Raw genomic sequence first — 19,357 nt, 5'->3', positions numbered from 1 at the left:
GGTTGTACCCAGCTTTCCTTAAGAGTTTACTTGCCAGCTTACCTCGTTAGGAGCCTTTATCTCAATCTAGAATTATCATAATCTTATTCTTTCATTACACAGATAAGTACAAAGATGTAATACAAAATGCTTGAGATGCTCACACCAATGTAATGCTGACAAAATGACACAGGCGAATAACAAAATGAAACAAATTGACATCAATTTGTTATATAGGTAGTTTGAATCTGCCTCGAGGTAATGTTGAACAACAAACGCGCCGCGCTACGCGGTCGCAGACGCTTCCGCGCCGGCGCCGGGTTGCTGATCGCTATCATAAACATTTCGAGCACAAACTATACAAAACTAGTTAACACTTCTAAGACTGCGTCACTATAATAAGTTAATAAATCATATCCTACTAAGCCAACTAATTAAGATGTGAACGTTCTATTAAAGTAAATAATGCTGCATAATCCAAAAGACTACGCCATTAAACATCACTAATCGCTCGTCATGATTTCGTAGCACCTGGCTGAAAAAGAAATTAATGAAAAGTATGTAACTAAAGTTTTTACATAGCATTAATTATAAATCAGTAGTACGATACAAAAAATCAACAGCGATATTCTCTCCTTTTCATGCCCGTTACACATGTAAGATGGTTTGAGAGAGATGCGGTGCTGAAGCGCTACGTAGCGCCGCCCACAAGATGGCGCGTAGCATAGCGTAGCGCACACCGCCGCCGCGCCGCTGCCACGAGCGGCTGCGCCAATCTTCAACCCTTCTTCGGTTATTTTTAGATTTTTTTAAATCAAGTTTCAATCGATCAACTACACCGAACACCTATCACCATACTAAGTAATAGGCCTGATGACAAATTTCGAAATCCCTTTTAATATTGTCGGTACACTTGTATTCGTTCCGAAAAACACAATATTTCAGCTATACTCATAAGATTTAACATAAATAATTGCATTTTATTATAGCTGGTTTAAACATCGCGCGAAAACGCCTCGCACGCCATTTGTGACTTCATAAATTAGTTGGTGGTAGGGTGGTAGACATTGTTTACATACTTACAGTTACGAATTTCCCTTGAATCCGCATGATATTTTACTTTTTAATTTTTCATTTTTTCTAATTACGACAGCCAACATGGCAATGATAGTTCCATTCAGCCAAATAATTAAAAAAAATTGTTGGCGAAATATCGTATTATTTAGCATTTTATTTAGATAACTACAAATAGATATTTACTTTATATCGTGTAATAATATTTTTTGGACGTAATAAATGTTTAGTGGCGAAATAATAATCTTTTTTGAACCTCCAAACTCTTTGGTGAGGACGTATGGATTACGGTCAATGAGGTTGTCTAATGTTGCTCTAAGAAATATGTCATCGATTGATGACGTCAATCCTTAGCTCGCTTCTGATTGGCGTTTCAGTAAAAATGGCCGATTGGAGAATTTTGCACTTTTATTTTATTGAATATATTAATAATCCTAATGTTTATACTGAGATTGGGCCATTTTTTTGAATCGTATTAACATATACCTATGTTTATTTGAAACCATTATTTCCATGATTCTTTGTTACTGTCATCAGGTATTGTAAATATGAGGGTAACACTGATAGTTCTTACAGAGAAAGCCTTGAGAAAGCAATATATATTTTAATGGTCTTGCCACATAACACACTTATACATTTTTCTTACATAACGGAATCAAACAACTTCTCTCAAAGCCCTGTATGGCGGATTTGGGCCCTCAGTGGTTTTGTATGGAAATCGTGGGATCGAGATTAAAGATTTTACACTTAAGTAAATATACAAATACATGTAAGATTTTTTGCTCGTATGATATTCCTAGATATGTCAGAATTTACACATGCAAAAATGGATGATCGCCTTACCCCTTCGTTACGACATCTTGTCATAACATTGTGGTCGCACAATACAATTGTTATTAACTTTTCTTTCTTGTTTATTTTAAAGTAGTTCCTCTCTGTACAGTCTTCATACAAAATCATATGCGTAATCATTATTTACGTACCTACATAATATACGAGTAAGTACGTAGGTATTAGAAAATGTTTCTTTTGTTATCAGTTATCGTAGGCAGTTATCGGTAGGTAGGTACTTATTTTACAGTACATATGGTCCTATTTTCCCGCACTATTGCGTAAAATAGCACTTTTCGTGCGTATGTCAAAAGTTTAAAGGGCCATATGTACCTACTGTAAAACGTTGTACGATACACGTGCGAAAAGGTAATTCGCAACTCGTGTCGATTTAAAACACTCCCTTCCGTCGTGTTTTAATTTATCGCCACTCGTTTCGAGTTTCCTCTTTTCCGCACTTGTATGGTAGGTAAATAACTATTATTAACTAGTATTTATTGTCATATACATATGTAAATAATATGCTGGTTTTGTTTTTTCATTATTTAATGAAACCTATAATTCCTTTATACCTACAAATGAAAAGACCAATTTAAATTGACTACTATTAACAAAACTTATAAACTATTATTAAAATTATGTATAAACTAAATAAAATAAAACTAACCCGTTATCTTAGGTCCCCCAGATCTGTCCCCTGTTGAAGGGTGCCCATAAGGCTGGCTACATGCACGCTGAATAGCTATGCCTATTCTTTGGCCTAGGAATGAGCCAGCCCTAGGGTCACCCGTGGTTTCAAATAGTTTTTTTTTAGGCCCTTAAAAAGATTTTGAGCGTCACGTCTACTATTTGCATTGTCTAAGGCCTCTAAGGTAATAAGATTTTGAGTTAAAGTCATGTTAAAGTTAATATTTACATTCAACACCTACCAGTACGAGTACCGATTACTATGTTGCATGGGTATAGTGGTATTAAATGAGTTCCTGCTAACTGATGTAAGCACAATAATAATGTGAGCACGTCGGCAACCGCCTTTGCTCCGTCACTTAATAGGACACCCGACACCTCTGTAATCTGAAGATAAGCCGCACATTGAGACGATTTATATCGACGGGTCGTCCACATTGTCGTTTGACGATAGGTCGTTCCTAGTTGCATCCTTATACTTACTTATATAAAGGTCTTGTCTTGGTCTTGAATCAAACTCACTTCCAGTAGATATTTTCATATATTATTAGTGAAATTAAGAAAATCAACAGGACAATGTTTTACAGCAAAAACGTCAATCCTCCCTCCGAATTATCTGTCAGGCTCTCATTAAAAAAATAATATATAGTATTGCCATATCAAAATGACGTTACCCAGTTTGACATAGAGTTGTCATATCAAAATCTAATAACACCCTTGAACATACATACAGAGATATAGTACAGAATTAGTATTAGCTGTTATACATATTGTTATCATTATGAACCTTACAGCTCGGCCGTCCTTTTTTTAAAGTGGGGTCCTCCCCATATAATTAAAGAGAAAAACAAGTTCCATTAAAATTGCAACATTAACACATTAAATATTCAAACAAAACAAAACAAGGGAACTTCACATTTTGTAAATCTAATTACACAGTCTGTTGTGATCTACGACCATCTGTGCGGTGTTAATTGCTTAACACCATTCGTTTCTGCACTGATCACTTACAATCTAAATAACAACAATAATAACACTACTAATCTCATTAAACTATGTTGTGATCTACGATCATCTGTGCGGTGTTAATTGCTTAACGCCATTCGGTTCTGCACTGATCGCTCACAAACTAAATAATAACAATAATAACACTACCAGTCTCATTATAATCTGTTGTGATCTACGACCATCTGTGCGATGTTAATTGCTTAACACCATTCGGTTCTGCACTGATCGCTCACAAACTAAATAACAACAATAAGAACACTACCAGTCTCATCATAATATGTTGTGATCTACGACCATCTGTGCGATGTTAATTGCTTAACACCATTCAGTTCTGCACTGATCGCTCACAAACTAAATAACAACTATACTAGTCTCATCAACTCATCACAGTAAATAGCCATATGTGCAGTATTAATTACATAATACCATTCATTTCTGCACTGAATATAGTCTAATCACTAAACATCCTCAAGAAACAATATAACAGCAATATCTTTCATTCTTTTTCATATTAGGTTACTTATTATTGTTTTTCTTTTTGTTAATCCTTCTATGTTCAGTATAATAACGTTAACTTTAATCAGTCTCACTTGAGTTACAATTATCTTTATCATTCATATCACTACTATCACTGGTATAATCTTTAAAACTAAGCCAGGGGTGAATCTTGTCTAGTGCTACAACATTTTCATATTTTCTGTTTCCCTTTTTAGTTAGAGGTGTATCTTCAATTAGAAACCTATCGTTCGGTAGAATTTTTACAATCCGGTACGGCCCATGGAACTTAGGGATCAACTTTTTTGATTTACCAATGTGATCCTTATCTGTAATAGTCCTTTCTACTCTAACCAAATCGCCGATATTATAAGACTTGCCTACCCGCCTATGTTTATTAAATTTCCTTTGAGAATATTCCTGTTGTTTATCTATTTTATCTTTAGCTTCCGTTCTTAATTGTACTAAGTTATCACCTGTTACTCGCTCAGAAATTTCATCTATTGCATCATTTAACTTATTTTCTGATGTAGTTATAAAGTTACAGCCAAATAATAATTCCGATGGACTCTTACCTGTCGTTTTATTTACGGTAGTATTAATTCCTAATTGGATTTCTCCTACGTATTCATCCCAAGTGTTATCATTTTTTCCATGACATGAAGTACTTAAAGCGTCCAGTATTGTTCGGTTAAACCGTTCAACTTGGCCGTTCGCCCTTGGTGAGGCAACTGCATTTAGCACGTGCTTAATACCTGTTTCGTTTGTATATTCCTTAAATTTAGCACTAGTAAAACAGGACCCTCGGTCTGTTATCAAACGAGACGGAGGCCTGAAGTAACTAAAGTGTTCTTTAAAAACTTTTATAGCAGTACTCGTTTTTGTGTCTCTTACAGCCCGAATAGCAACATACTTTGTGAACGCATCAACTATAACAAGTATATACATATTGCCTCTTCTAGAGCGCACGAACGGACCTAGATGGTCGGCATGAACTGTGTGAAACGGCTTTTCGATCTTTGGAATCGGATGCAACATCCCTTCCTTGCATCCTCCTGGAGCCTTATGGTGAGCACACTCAAGACACGCGGCTACGTATTTTTTTGTAAATCGCCGCATTTTCGCGAACCAATAAGTGTTACGCAATCGGCTTAAAGTTTTTTCGAAACCGAAATGCCCAACATTATCATGATTCATGCGCAAAACCTGCCACCTAACACCACGAGGCACAACCCACCTTAGACTCCCATCCTTTAAAATTCGATATACATAATTTCCCTTCAACCGGTAATTCTTTTGAACATCTATTATCAATTTAGTATCTTCGTCTTGCAAAATGTGTTTAATACGCTTCAATTCATCATCGTCATCTTGTACTGTTGCTATCCAATCTTTAACATCAATATTCAGAACATCGATAACATGAGGCCGTGAATCATTCGTGGGGTCAGCAACAGGACCACGGCTGAGAGCGTCTACGTGTGCCATACGACACCCTGGCCTGTACTCTATCTCACAGTCGTACTCCTGAAACTGCACCCACCAACGAGATATACGAGGTATAAGGTCTCTTTTGGTAAGTGTAGTCCGCAACGCGTTACAGTCAGTTACGATTTTAAATTTTACGCCAAGTAAGTACACTCTAAAACGGTTTAAAGAAGCGACTACAGCAAGTGTTTCTAATTCAAATGAGTGCAATTTTTGTTCGTCTGCTGTGGTTTTTCGACTGTAATACGCTACGGCTCGCAGCAACCCATCCAAACCACGTTGCATCAAAATGCCAGCAATGCCAAATTTAGAAGCATCACATTGCAATTCTGTTTCTAATTTAGGATCATACAACGCCAAGATGGGGCGTTCTACTAATTTCTGTTTCAAAGCGTTAAAAGCTTCTGTATGTTCGGTTGACCATTTCCATTCTAATTTAGTTCTTAATAGATCAGTTAAAGGACGTGCAATCAAAGCAAAATTTTTGACAAATCTTCGAAAAAAACTAGCTAACCCAATAAAACGTCGTACTTCATGAACATTCTTTGGTGTCGGGAAGTTTGAGATAGCTATTGTTTTTCGAGCACCCGGTCGTATACCTTCACCACTTACGTGAAAACCCAAGAAATCCAATTCTTTATAGAAAAAGTAACATTTTTTTAATTTAAGTGTTAATCCAGCTTCACTTATGAGATTCAATACCTCATCTAAACGTATTAAGCCCTCTTCAAAATTACGAGCTGGAATTAGTATATCATCCATATAGATGATAACATACTTAACTTTTGCAAGCACCTTGTTCATCGTCCTTTGGAACACGGACGGCGCATTGGCTAACCCAAAAGGCATACGTTTATATTTATACTGACCGTCCGGGGTCACAAACGATGTCAGATCCTGTGATGATTCCGCAATCGGAATCTGGTAGTATCCAGAGGCAAGATCAAGGCTAATAAACAGAGAATTACCTGCTAACCTGTCCAGCTGATCATCTATAAGTGGAAGGGGGTAATGTTCCTTCCGCGTTTTGCTATTCAAAGCCCTATAATCAACACAGAGTCGCTTTTCGCCAGTCTTCTTTTGCACCAATAAAATCGGACTAGCGTAAGACGAATTTGATTCACATACTATGTCAGCATCTATCATTTCCTGTACCATTGTACGCACTAACTCTCTTTCGGGATAAGACAATCTATAAGGACGATATACAACTGGCTGTTTGTCTGTCAATTCAATTTCCATCTGAACTACATTTGTAAAACCTAAATCTTTTAAGTTATTTGAGAAGCAAGCCTCATGTTTCTTTAAAACCATTTTCAATTTTGATACTTCGTCATCACAGAGGTGTTCACTTATATTTAAATCCGTACAAGTATCATCTACAAGGTTGAGAGATTTTACATTGAGACAGAAATTAGTTGTTGTTACGCGAGTAACCAGCTCCCCTTTTAGCAATGTGAGTGGTAAGTCAGAGATGTTTTGTACTAGTATTCCACATTGACCTTTTTCAATAATATATTCACCCGGCAAAAGATATAATTCAGCATTCGGTTTCCCGCGCAAACCACCTTTTACATATACCGAACCTGAATAATCTGTGTCTGCTCTTACGTGGATAACCATCATTTTATTTGGTGAAATTTTTGTGTCTTCTAGTAGTATAAGCTGTAATTTAACCGGGAATCCTTTTTCAATAATAAGGGTATAATCAGTTTTTGTAATAATTATCCCAGGTTTCTCTGTAAAACTATGACCTACTAATACTGGATATTTAATGACACAATCATCAACAATATATGTATCTACCGTTTCAATTATATTATCTATCTCCATCTCAACACTCACATGACCTAAAGGCACAATGGCATTTGGTCCTATTCCTTTCAAAAGTGGAAGTTGACTATGCGTTTTCAAATTTATTCCCATCCTAACTGCCTCACTATATCTCAATAATGTGCCTTCGCTGCCCATATCTATAAAGCCATGTGTAAGAAAATTATTTATTTTAATATTTTTAAAATATTTGCTATCACGGTTAGTGTCGCCCTCAAAGTGTTTATCAAAATTAACACGCAGAACATTTTTTTCAGGAACACTCTCACCCCTGTCATTGCCTGGTAATTTTGGACAGTCTGTAGACAAATGCCCAATTCTATGACAAATATTACACCTTAAAATGGTTTTTGTACATTTAAAACTAAAATGACCCGGTTCCTTACAGTTGTAGCACACAATAGATTTTGAATAGGATTTTGGATCTGTATTTGAAACGCTTTTTAAGTTATCACTTACCGCATTTGAAGTTTTGAGTTGTTTTGTCCAAGTACCAGAATTAAATTTTTGTTTTTCTGAATCTCGTGATTGTTTGGCAGATTGAAAATATTCCAACACTTGTTCTGGTTGTTGACATTTTAAAGCCTTAGCACCTAACCTAACCGATCTATCATCAATTCCACTCAAAATACAATCTACAGCTCGCTTTCCATGGATATCACAACGATTTAATAAATTTAATTTGGCATAAAAGTAAAGCTCTAAAGATTCATTATACTTAACTCGCTTATTCAGCATTTCTGTTAACAGTTCAGCATAATCATCAATGCTAGGGAATGATTCAATTAATTTTGTTTTCCATTCCGGCCATGTAAATGACATAGATGGCAAAGCTAAATACCAATTCTTCGCAACACCAGACAATTTGGGTAATGCGTAATGGATGATCTGATCATCACCCCAGTTATACAATTTTGCACACTCATCTACCTTATTCAGCCACATATGTACAGTTTGCTCTTTAACCATTGGGTTAAATTCTGGTATTACATTGCCTAACATAGGAAATTTATTACCCTCTGGCCTGTTCTGTTTTAATGTTTTAACTAATTCTCTAAGAAATAGCTGATGTTCATTACCTTGAAATGTATTCACATTCTCAATAGTCGTCAAAACTGGTTGATTCTCACCGCTCTGCTTGGAAGTACCCGGCATGTCTGCATGGTTGCGGCTCCCTAGATTGCGCCTGCTGTCATGAACGCGGCTACAGCTTCGTTGACTACGGCTCCGACTCTGCTGATCACATCCGCCGCTCTCACGACCACTGCTATAGCTCCCACTATGGCTCCTATGATGAAAACCGCGGCTTCTACCATGGGAACTACGGTTACGTCGACCACGGTTTGAGCTGCGCCGACGGCTGGTACTACGACTTCTTCGGTTTTCGTAGTCGCGTTTTCGACTGGGTTTTCTGCTTCGCGTACGGTACCGGTCACGCTTCTCTTCGGACCGACTCCTCCGACCTTCTTCGCACGCTACACGACGAGCACTTCTCGAACGCCGATTCCGTATATTTCTACTTTGTTCGCGTTCATGGCGCCGTTGGACCTTCTTTTTTACACGCACAGATTTGTGTTTACTGCGGCTGCGATCATTCTCTTTCTCGTTACTATCCATCGTTGGAAGTTTCGTCCACAACGACGAAACAAAAATGTCACATTTATTTCAACAATTGTGGGCTTCTTCGGTAATTGTCCCACTTCTGAGTTATAAAGGTCTTGTCTTGGTCTTGAATCAAACTCACTTCCAGTAGATATTTTCATATATTATTAGTGAAATTAAGAAAATCAACAGGACAATGTTTTACAGCAAAAACGTCAATCCTCCCTCCGAATTATCTGTCAGGCTCTCATTAAAAAAATAATATATAGTATTGCCATATCAAAATGACGTTACCCAGTTTGACATAGAGTTGTCATATCAAAATCTAATAACACCCTTGAACATACATACAGAGATATAGTACAGAATTAGTATTAGCTGTTATACATATTGTTATCATTATGAACCTTACACTTACTTAATGGAATAGCTACCCAAAACGTTTCTTGGCCTCCGACACGAGTACACGCCAGTTGTCTCGATCCTGCACCATCTCCCACCAGGTATCCTTCCTCATCCTCCTTCTCATGCATCCTTATGGTACTTGCCTTTAAAAGCATCTCACAGGCCGAAAACGACTTATTTTTACACATATAGGTACCTACATTTTAGTATTAGTTATCAGCAGATTATGTATAGGTATTTCTCGAACGTATGTTAACATGAAATTTGTGATAAAATAAACCACTTTGAATGTATAGAGGTAATAAAGGATTTATACACAGGTTCTAAAGAATAAATATCAGCCCGTATTCAAGAGGAGATAAATAGGACAGTGTAAACTGTTAACCGGTAGTATATTAGTAAAACTCTTTATATCATTTTTACAAGGTTTTGGCAATGAGCAGATTTACTCTCCGACGGTTTGACTGTAGATAATTAAATAATTATTATTCAATGCCGACTAATCTACCGATTTTTTTATTGAAAGTACGTCGAGCTCACGCGTTCGCGCAGGCAACTCGAGCGTGGCAGTAAATTATATTTTATGAACGTAGCCATGTGCGCAGCGTCCGTCGCCGTCGACAGCGGCTACGGGAAGCGGCGCGGACGGATCCGCCCGGCTCTGACTGCAGCTGACTACATGATTTAACGGAAAACAGAACATACCTACTGCAAATGATTAAGTTTTACATCAAATTGTGTAAACATATTCCATAATGACAATATCAAAAGAGGAAAATGGGAACTGGGTCAAACAGATCACTGTGTTATGTCTTTCCTGTAGACATACACAAGAGTTAAGGGCTATAAGGGGAGAGAAAACTAGTGTGTTATCGCGAACAGCACTTTTTTCTCTCCTGTGGGCTATAGTTAACAGCTTGTGGGCGTGTAAGCAATGATTTTATCATAGTTCTCTAAATAAAAGGAGGACCTTTTCACGTGGATAAGGGTTAAATAAGAAAATTAACCTTTATAGCCCTTAACTTTTGTGTATGTCTACAGGAAAGACATAACACAGTGATCTGTTTGACCCAATTACATATGTGAGTAAGTAGGTACCTTCGCAGCACTTTTCACGTCTTTTTAGAAAAGAAGACTTTGCAATAATTTCTGTTTGACCCAACAGTGATCTGTTTGACCCAACTACGTTTGCGTTTACGGAAAGAAGGCCAAGGCTATAGTCTTCCAATATATACTTATGTATATATGTATTAGAGTATAACTCCTAACCTCATTAACATGGAACCTGCCCACTGACTTGAGTTTACCTAATCACTTCATTCAGAGCCTTCCTCCTCCTTTACCCTTTTACTTAGCCAATCCTGTAACAAATTCCAGTTTTCATTTAGAATACTCTCTTCTAATTAGATAGGTATAACATAGGGTAATTGCGTCAGTTTACCGTCCGGTGTCAGTTTCCGTCCAGTTGACGGATTAGTAAATAATACATTTCATTTATAATTTGCTACCTACTTTCAAAATATATTTCTTATGTAGATAGATAAATTGTTTAGATATTAAGGATACTTACAAGAAGTCCTGTGAAGTGAAGCAATGAAGGTTTATATTCAAATTTCGTCAAGTGGACGGAAACTGACACCGGACGAAAACTAGCACTATGTAGTACCTACATTGCCATGAAAAGGGTTGAACTGATTAGATACTATGTACATCGGAGTGTAGTATCTGACGGCTGTAGGTACTCATAAATTACTGAACATGGTCTTGAATACCTCGATGGTAGTACGTTAACTAGGTAGGGGAAGCTGTTCTACCTCGGACAGTTTTTTCTTTTGTGAATTTTAGAACAAAAACTAAAGGCTGCAGAATTATTGTTTATCCGAATATTATAAGATACATTAATAAACTATCTAATACGATATAAAATTTAAAGATTAGTTTATTTATTTTGATGAGATACGTTGACGAAAAAAAAAGGGAAAAGTGTCCAAGGAACAACACTCCTGATGTACCTTGGTCATTTCCCGTTGTACCTCGGACATGATAATTTTAATTAATAAATTTATAATATAATCATAGAAATAATATTTATATATGAAATCACAGATATTTTTAGCATATTTACGCCATTGATAAGATTTTTCTAGTACAATTTCCTTAGATAAATATACTTTGCAATGGTCATTTTTTATTTTTGCCAAAAACATTTTAGGCATTATTTCTAAGATCGATTGCTTGGTAACTTATAACGCAGATAACTAATAATTAGAAATACGGCAAATATGAAACATTAAGTTTAAAAAAAATATTTACAGTAGTAGCAAGTACGGACCAAGGTACAACATATTTTCGGTGTCCGAGGTACAACAAAGCAACTTTTTGGACATGTAAGCTTCGTAATAGCACTTTCAATTGAGATTAGGCTGAAATGATCCAACCATCGAGTAGCTAATTAACTTAACTTTAACTTATTGTATTAAGTTTTATTATCTATTAGCAAAATATGAAATAATCATCCTTGACGTAAAGTTCGAAATACTGACTTTTCATAACACAATTTATATTTTTTTTTCTTCAGTTACCGGCCACTCTTAAGTTTGGTTGATAGCTTGTTTTTTATACTTAATAATAACGTTTCAAATAATATAAATGAAATATTTCAATTACCGTGGCAATGTGGAAATATTGCCATTTGTTCGAGGTAAAACCATGTCCAAGGTAACAGTTTCCCCTACGTGACTTTTTTTCAGAAATGTTTTTTTATTTGTCAAAACATTGAAAGTCAGAACCTTAATTATCGATTAGGCAAGTATAAACCTAATAAAAACGTTGCTTTTATTTATTTTGTAATCGGCTATTATGCCTTTATAAGAATTTCAAAGCATTTGTAATGGATTCAAACTTTCAACCCCTTTTTAACCCTGTTAGGGGATGAATATTACAAAACGCTGAAATTACTTTTCCTGTCTTTTAATAATATCCCCAAATACAAAGATTCAAGTCCCGCGTTCGAAAAAATGTTTGATATCCATACAAACTTTCAACCCCTTTTCCACCACCTTAGGGGATGAATTTTCAAAAACGCTGAAATTAGGTAGTTTTCTTGTATTTTCTTTTAATACCTTTTTGCAAAGTTTCTAGTTCCTAGCTTTAAATAAAATTTGCACCCCAAGACGAACTTTCATCCCCTTTTTAATCCCCTTAAGGGTTGAATTTCCAAAAACGATGCAATTACTTTTCATTGCAATCGGCTATTATGCCTTTCTAAGAAGTTTCAAAGAATTTGTAATGGATTCAAACTTTCAACCCCTTTTTAACCCTGTTAGTGGATGAATTTTACAAAATGCTGAAATCACTTTTCGTGTCTTTTAATAATATCCCCAAATACAAAGATTGAAGTCCCGCGTTCGAAAAAGGTTTGATATCCATACAAACTTTCAACCCCTTTTTCACCACCTTAGGGGATGAATTTTCAAAAACGCTGAAACAGGTTTTCTTGTATTTTAATAATATATCTTTTTACGAAGTTACAAATTCCCAGCTTAAAATAAAACTTGAACCCCATTTAAACTTTCTTAGGGGTTAAAATTTCTCAAAATCGCTTCTTATCTCTTGTACCTACACTTTATACATGTAATCTGGTGTGCAAATTTCAACTTTCTATCTTTTGTAGTTTCGGCTCTGCGTTGATGAATCAGTCAGTCAGTCAGCACACTTGCATTTATATATACAAAAATAGATAGATAGATTGCTAACTATGTAAGTAATCCCTATATCAATAAGTAGATTTCTGTCACTTTTGGGTAGGTACTTACTTATTAATAATATTTGTGAATGGAATAAAAAAGGACCAGTTTTTGTAGATATGATCTACGTTACCGTTTAACCCTTGAGAAGCGGATGTAAATCAAAATAAAAGCCCGGGTCAGCCACATGTTCGTCGAAAAAACGTTGTTGCGCGTATATTTAGGAAGGTACCTACAGATAAAAACTTAGACGTATTTGCAAGCAGAATGTCTTATATGTACCTGGAGCTGCAGATTTTGTACTGTAAACCTTTTTATACAGTATGCAAGAGTTAAAACGAGTATTTAGTCTATCACTTTCTACCAATAGCCTAGTACTAGCTAACTTATATTTCAGATTCCATCAACTCTCAATAGTGTTTACTGCCTGGTGGGTGCTGTATCCTTATTATCCTTCTTCCTCCCGTGACACGGGCTAGGGCAGTATCCGCTCAATGTGGAGTACATTGAGTCCCACTACATTAAAGTCTCAAAAAGGCCTCTACGTATTGACTTCCCCTCCCCACCCGCCTATCCTATCCTCTATCCTAAAATGAGTATAATGCATAGTGCGCCACGTAGGTATTGTGGCTTGTATTTTTTCTGAAAACATAATGTCTTTAAAAAAAAAACAACGGGTTGCACTCCGGGAGTGCCGACAGAAGTGAAAAATCAATGACTAGTCCAAAATGTCTGCAGCACTATGTATAATTGACCCATCCTCCTTTCTATTGAAAAACTTTATTTCCGAAATTGCTGGTCAGTGAGCTTGTTTAAAATTCGAAATTCAAATTTGTAGCGTTAATTGTTTAAAATTCGAATAGAAATTGTAAAGTTACCTTGCAGACCTCGCATCTAAATATATTTGGTCATGATATTTTGAGTTTTATTCACCAGTACTAGAGTTCACTTTTATTAGTGATTTCATCAAGATGTAGCTTTATTGATATAAAGTTAGAATGTAACTGCGAGATCCTCGTATTTCTACCCGTACAAGATTAGAACCTTTTTCATGTAATGTCATTGAGTTTCTCTTTATTGATTTAAATGCAATCTAAACGTTACGGTCACGTGATCGCGTTACGCTGTCTCGAGTTTATAAATTTTTCCCCACCTCAGAAAGTGCCCAGCGCCGCTAAAGAAGTGTTCACTTCAAAAAGTTCCTATGACACAACGCGTCAAATTACTCAAATAAAAGGCCAATTACATTGTACTATGCCAGTACTATTAATTAGTATGTACGAGAATTGTACCTATTCTTATTTTAAACTAAGTTATACACGGAACTATTAAAGGTGTTTAAGGCTAAAGCGAAACAAAGGGTAGACTGCGCGGGCATCTCTTTGTTTTCTCTGGCGAGCCATACGCGGCTCTATCAAAATATACAGAGGACCAAAATGTAACCACACGCCTCGCCCACACGCTAAGACCGCGGGCCGACCATGTTGTGACGACTCATCATTGTTCAGACAGATTCGTCTAAACTAAGTAATTATAGGTAGGTATCTACTATTTAAGTCTAAGTTCCTAAAAATCTAGAATAAGCAGATAATTAATGTGTATATATTTCATATATAGTACATAAAATTATTACAATATTTAATATACAGGGTGGAAAGGCACGACGATCCTTCCCGGAAGTATTAGGTCGTTTAAGTGATACAGAGACTATTGGTAATGGTAAGAATCGTTAATTGAGTAAAAAATAAAAATTGCAAAAATACTACTTTTTAACTGTGGTGATAACCCTATAGCATGTGCACATGACGGCTAGATTAAGGATCTCCGTCGGGAAAGCTCGGGACTTTACACTTTTTTCCGATCGTTGACAGTATCGCAATGATGTATGAATGACGCATAAATGTCAAATAAATCAAATGCATGCAAAAATATTACAAACAATTTTATTACTTTCTTAGATAATTACTTTTTTCCAATATTTAATACTATCTTCTTTTCACATACGGTGTTCAAATGTACCTCCGTGTATTACAACGCCGCCGCAGCCCGTACCCGAGTATGTCGATGCACATGCGATATAGTGTATGCTCTTCGTCATTTATCCTCCGCAGAAAGCACCAATTAGCCTTTGTCTCATTTCGTCCGCAGTTTCACATTCCGTTTGGTTTGGTACACCATATCTTTTACACAGCCCCACAAATTTAAATAGCCACGAGCATCTAACATTTTTATTTGAAGAATATGTTATATGACATTCAATAAGTATAGTTCAATGAAAATTTAATTTCAAACATCAGACGTCTTGTCTATTTCCTACCACGCAAGAAGGTTTGTTAGTTTGGTATTGAAGAAGTATTTATTCTTGATTTATTCTTAGTATTTCATTTTTGCAAGTTCATTTGGTGCAACTAACACAACCTACATGTAATTTTTTATTATTTTAAATAGTTTCCAATTATTCGAAAATAATTTTGTGAAACGTGTTAGCCCCCATTCTCACGGGAGCTTTTTCAACGCGCGTTAAAAAAGCGCTTGAATCTGTCTGCACTCTAAATTCGATTTAACGACCAAGGCTTAAAGTCGAAAATCCAACAACGTTTGATAAAAAGCGCCACCGCTGTCGTGTGAATACATACATGGTTATCCATTTGCGTCATTCAAACGCTTTTTTAACGCGCGTTGAAAAAGCTGCCGTGCGAACGGAGCCTTAAGAAACTAAAACCTTTTTATCAGTCAAGGAAACCAGAGATATTTATAAGACGATTGCGTACTTTTGAGTGGTTGTCAATGTCACCATTTGAACTGTCGTTGTAAACAATGTTGTGGTTAGTATTATTAATATTAAGGAATAACATAACTATTTCATTCAAGTATTGAACAAGTGGAACCACTAAGAAAGCGAAAATCCTGCAATGATTCTTACCGTGCTGTAAGCAGACCTAAAAATGGTTAGATGGCAACAAATTAGCATAATTTCCTGTCGAATACTGATTGTTTACAAGTAAGTTCATTGACCCTGTCACCTGTTAGGGTTAGAACAAAGTAGTTTTTTGCGTGGATGTTTAAAAGGTCATAATTTAGAAACGGTTGCCCATATTAACATAGTTTCGATGGAGAAAATATAGAGCTTAGGCTAAACTATCTCCCATTTCCGGAAAGGATCGTCGTGCCTTTCCACCCTGTATATTTCAAACCTAGATAGTAAATGTCAAAAAATCGTAATATATAACTATTAAGTTAAAAAAAATTAAAGCAGCGGTATGTGTCACATGTTAACAAAATTATTTCCACCTTGGGCATTAACACTTGAATCTCACTACGCTCAGGATTATAGGTATTTTAGAATCCCTCGCTATTACGCTTTTAGATTGTTTGCTGTTTACGTAACATCTCGCGAAAGGAAATAGGTAGGTACCTACCTAATCGTAATTTTAACAGTCTATTATGTGTGTCCCTAAACCATATATGGCGCCGAAATGAATGAGCTGATTTTGAAGCGGTGTCAAACGACCACGATAAAAGGCATAAGCACCACTTTAAAGTCAGCCGACTTCTTTATTTATTATAAAATGTAATTCAGGCAACAATATTACATACTCGTACTTAATTTTTATTTTATATTATACTCCTTATAGACTAACACATACATATAATTAGATTTTTTAGGGTTCCGTACCTCAAAACGAAAAAATGGAACCCTTATAAGATCACTTTGCTGCCCGTGCGTCCGTCCGTCCGTCCGTCTGTCAAGACTTAGAAAACGCGTGGAGGTATCGAGCTATCGAGTTGAAATTAAACCCATATAAGTACTCAGGTCTAAGTATAGATACAGTCCGTACAGTCCCTTGAAACTGTGAAAAAATCAAACTTATAAGTTAACATAAAAAAAAGATACGGCCGTTTATCCCGCAAAAAACGAATATTTCGACAGTTTCAAGGGAATCAAAATTTATAGAAGTACCCTATACCCGTACCCGTTCATCTAGAACTATGAAATTTGCCTAGTAAATACCTACCTAATTAGGGTTACCAGATGACAGGAATTTTCCTGACATGTCAGGAATTTTGGCCTTTTGTCAGGAATGGGGACGGAACGCGAAAATGTCAGGAATTTTTTGAAGTGATAGACTTTTTTATAAGTACCTTTTTAATTACTTAAATTAATACAAATAATAAATTTAATACAACTTAAATTAATAAAACGCAGCTATCGGCTCAAACGGGTGGCCATCGCAAACGGCTAGACACCCCCTAGGCTAGGCTAGATAATGTTTTTTTTGACATGACGCACGAAGATTTATGCAAATATTATTATATGTGTATGTAGTGGGTATTAGTGGCTACTCATGCTTATTTTTTTTTGTAGGTGTACCTCCGCGGAAAGAAAAAAAAAATGAGAAGAAAAATAAAATGTTTTTTTTTTATATGATGAAATAATGAAATATAATGAAATATAATGACAAGATGCAGGTTAAAAATATGCATTATGTAGTCTATTTTATTGTTGTTAAATATAATTTTGTTTGGTTAATCTAACTTGAACAGTTTACAAAATATGACACTTTCAATGATACACTGATTATTTTACATTATCCTGAATAACTCGAAAACAAAAGAAGATGGAGGACTGATATTAAGCATAGAGTGTTCTTAGGACCTGCCAGTACACCACCTGAAAGAATGACCAAATCCATCGTTGGGGGCACTTCTTGTTCGCTTAGCCTGCTAGACCCTTTGTAAAAAGTTACATATTTTGTACCGAACCTTCGGTCACGTATAGTGATTATATTTGGATTATATTCTCTTTGGCCACGGTGGCCGAGTCCATGGTATAATAATATACTCCGCCTGGTACTCTATTCCGAGATTCGCGTATGACCTAACTGACACGGGCCTACGTCATCATGCTGTTTACAGGTTCTCAAACTTTAAAATGTGGGAGAATTTTAACCAACGGTGAAAATTATTTTAACGGCATTAATTTTAAGTTATTCATGTAGAAACATAGTAAAATAAAACAAATCTAATGTATTAAATTAAACTTTATTTATCTATACAAGACAAACGTTTGAAAAACTAATTCACAGTTACACATTAATTACCAAGCTTACGACGTGAAAAGTTTGGAAAACACTGCGACTGCTGACACTGAGCGAGAAGGAAATAACAATTAACACGCGTTCGACAAGGATGACGGTCAGTGCATGAAGTTATCTAGATCCGAATTGTCAAATGTGACAGCGCTATCCTGTGTTGCCAGTAATGTAAACAGAATTACCCGAACGTCTGAAATTTCTTTTGTGAATCGAAAGATATTGCTAACGAATAATTAAAAATGACGTGTTATTGTAAAATTTAAGATAAAATACATATAAATGAAAATTATAAAATTATAAAGAAATATTTTAACTTATTAACCATAGGTATAATGTACCCATGTAACATGTTATGTTGAAATAAAGTGGCAATGTTATTGTGACGTAGGCCCGTGTCACTCTGGGAATAGAAGACCATGTTTTATTAGACCATGGCCGAGTCCAACTCGCACATGCCCTTTGTACACAATGGGCCAGCGCCGGCCAGTCCAAGGAACGCAGCCATGCGGTAGAATGAGATGGCAATAACACTTGCTCCCTCTAACGCATAAATGCGTCCCCCAGACTGGCCTACGCTGGCCCATTGTGTACAAGGGCCTAATCCACAATCATGTGCGAACGGATCCGACAGCGGCGACAACCTACCGCGAACCATGTTCGACGTGTTGCCTCTCTGTCGCACTTGTAAATTCGTACTTAAGTGTGACAGGGAGGCAACACGTCGAACCTGGTTTGCGGTAGGCCCTCCGTTTGTAAATGCCCGGCGGCCGTGTGTATCTACCTAATATAAAAAAATAAGCCCTTAATAGGCCTGATGACAGTAACAAAGAATCATGGAAATAATGGTTTCAAAGAAACATATATGTTAATACGATTCAAAAAAATGGCCCAATCTCAGTATAAACATTAGGATGATTAATATATTCAATAAAATAAAAGTGCAAAATTCTCCAATCGGCCATTTTTACTGAAACATCAATCAGAAGCGAGCTAAGGATTGAAGTCGTCAATCCATGACATATTTCTTAAGCCCCCTCTAGACTATGCGCGTGAATCGCGGGCGAAGCCGCGAACGCGAGTGTGGAGTCGATTTCGCTGTCTGCGAAAATCGAC

The sequence above is a fragment of the Cydia splendana genome, chromosome Z (assembly GCF_910591565.1).
Source record: "Cydia splendana chromosome Z, ilCydSple1.2, whole genome shotgun sequence".
NCBI classification, from domain to species: domain Eukaryota; kingdom Metazoa; phylum Arthropoda; class Insecta; order Lepidoptera; family Tortricidae; genus Cydia; species Cydia splendana.
This window is presented reverse-complemented; position numbering follows the sequence as displayed.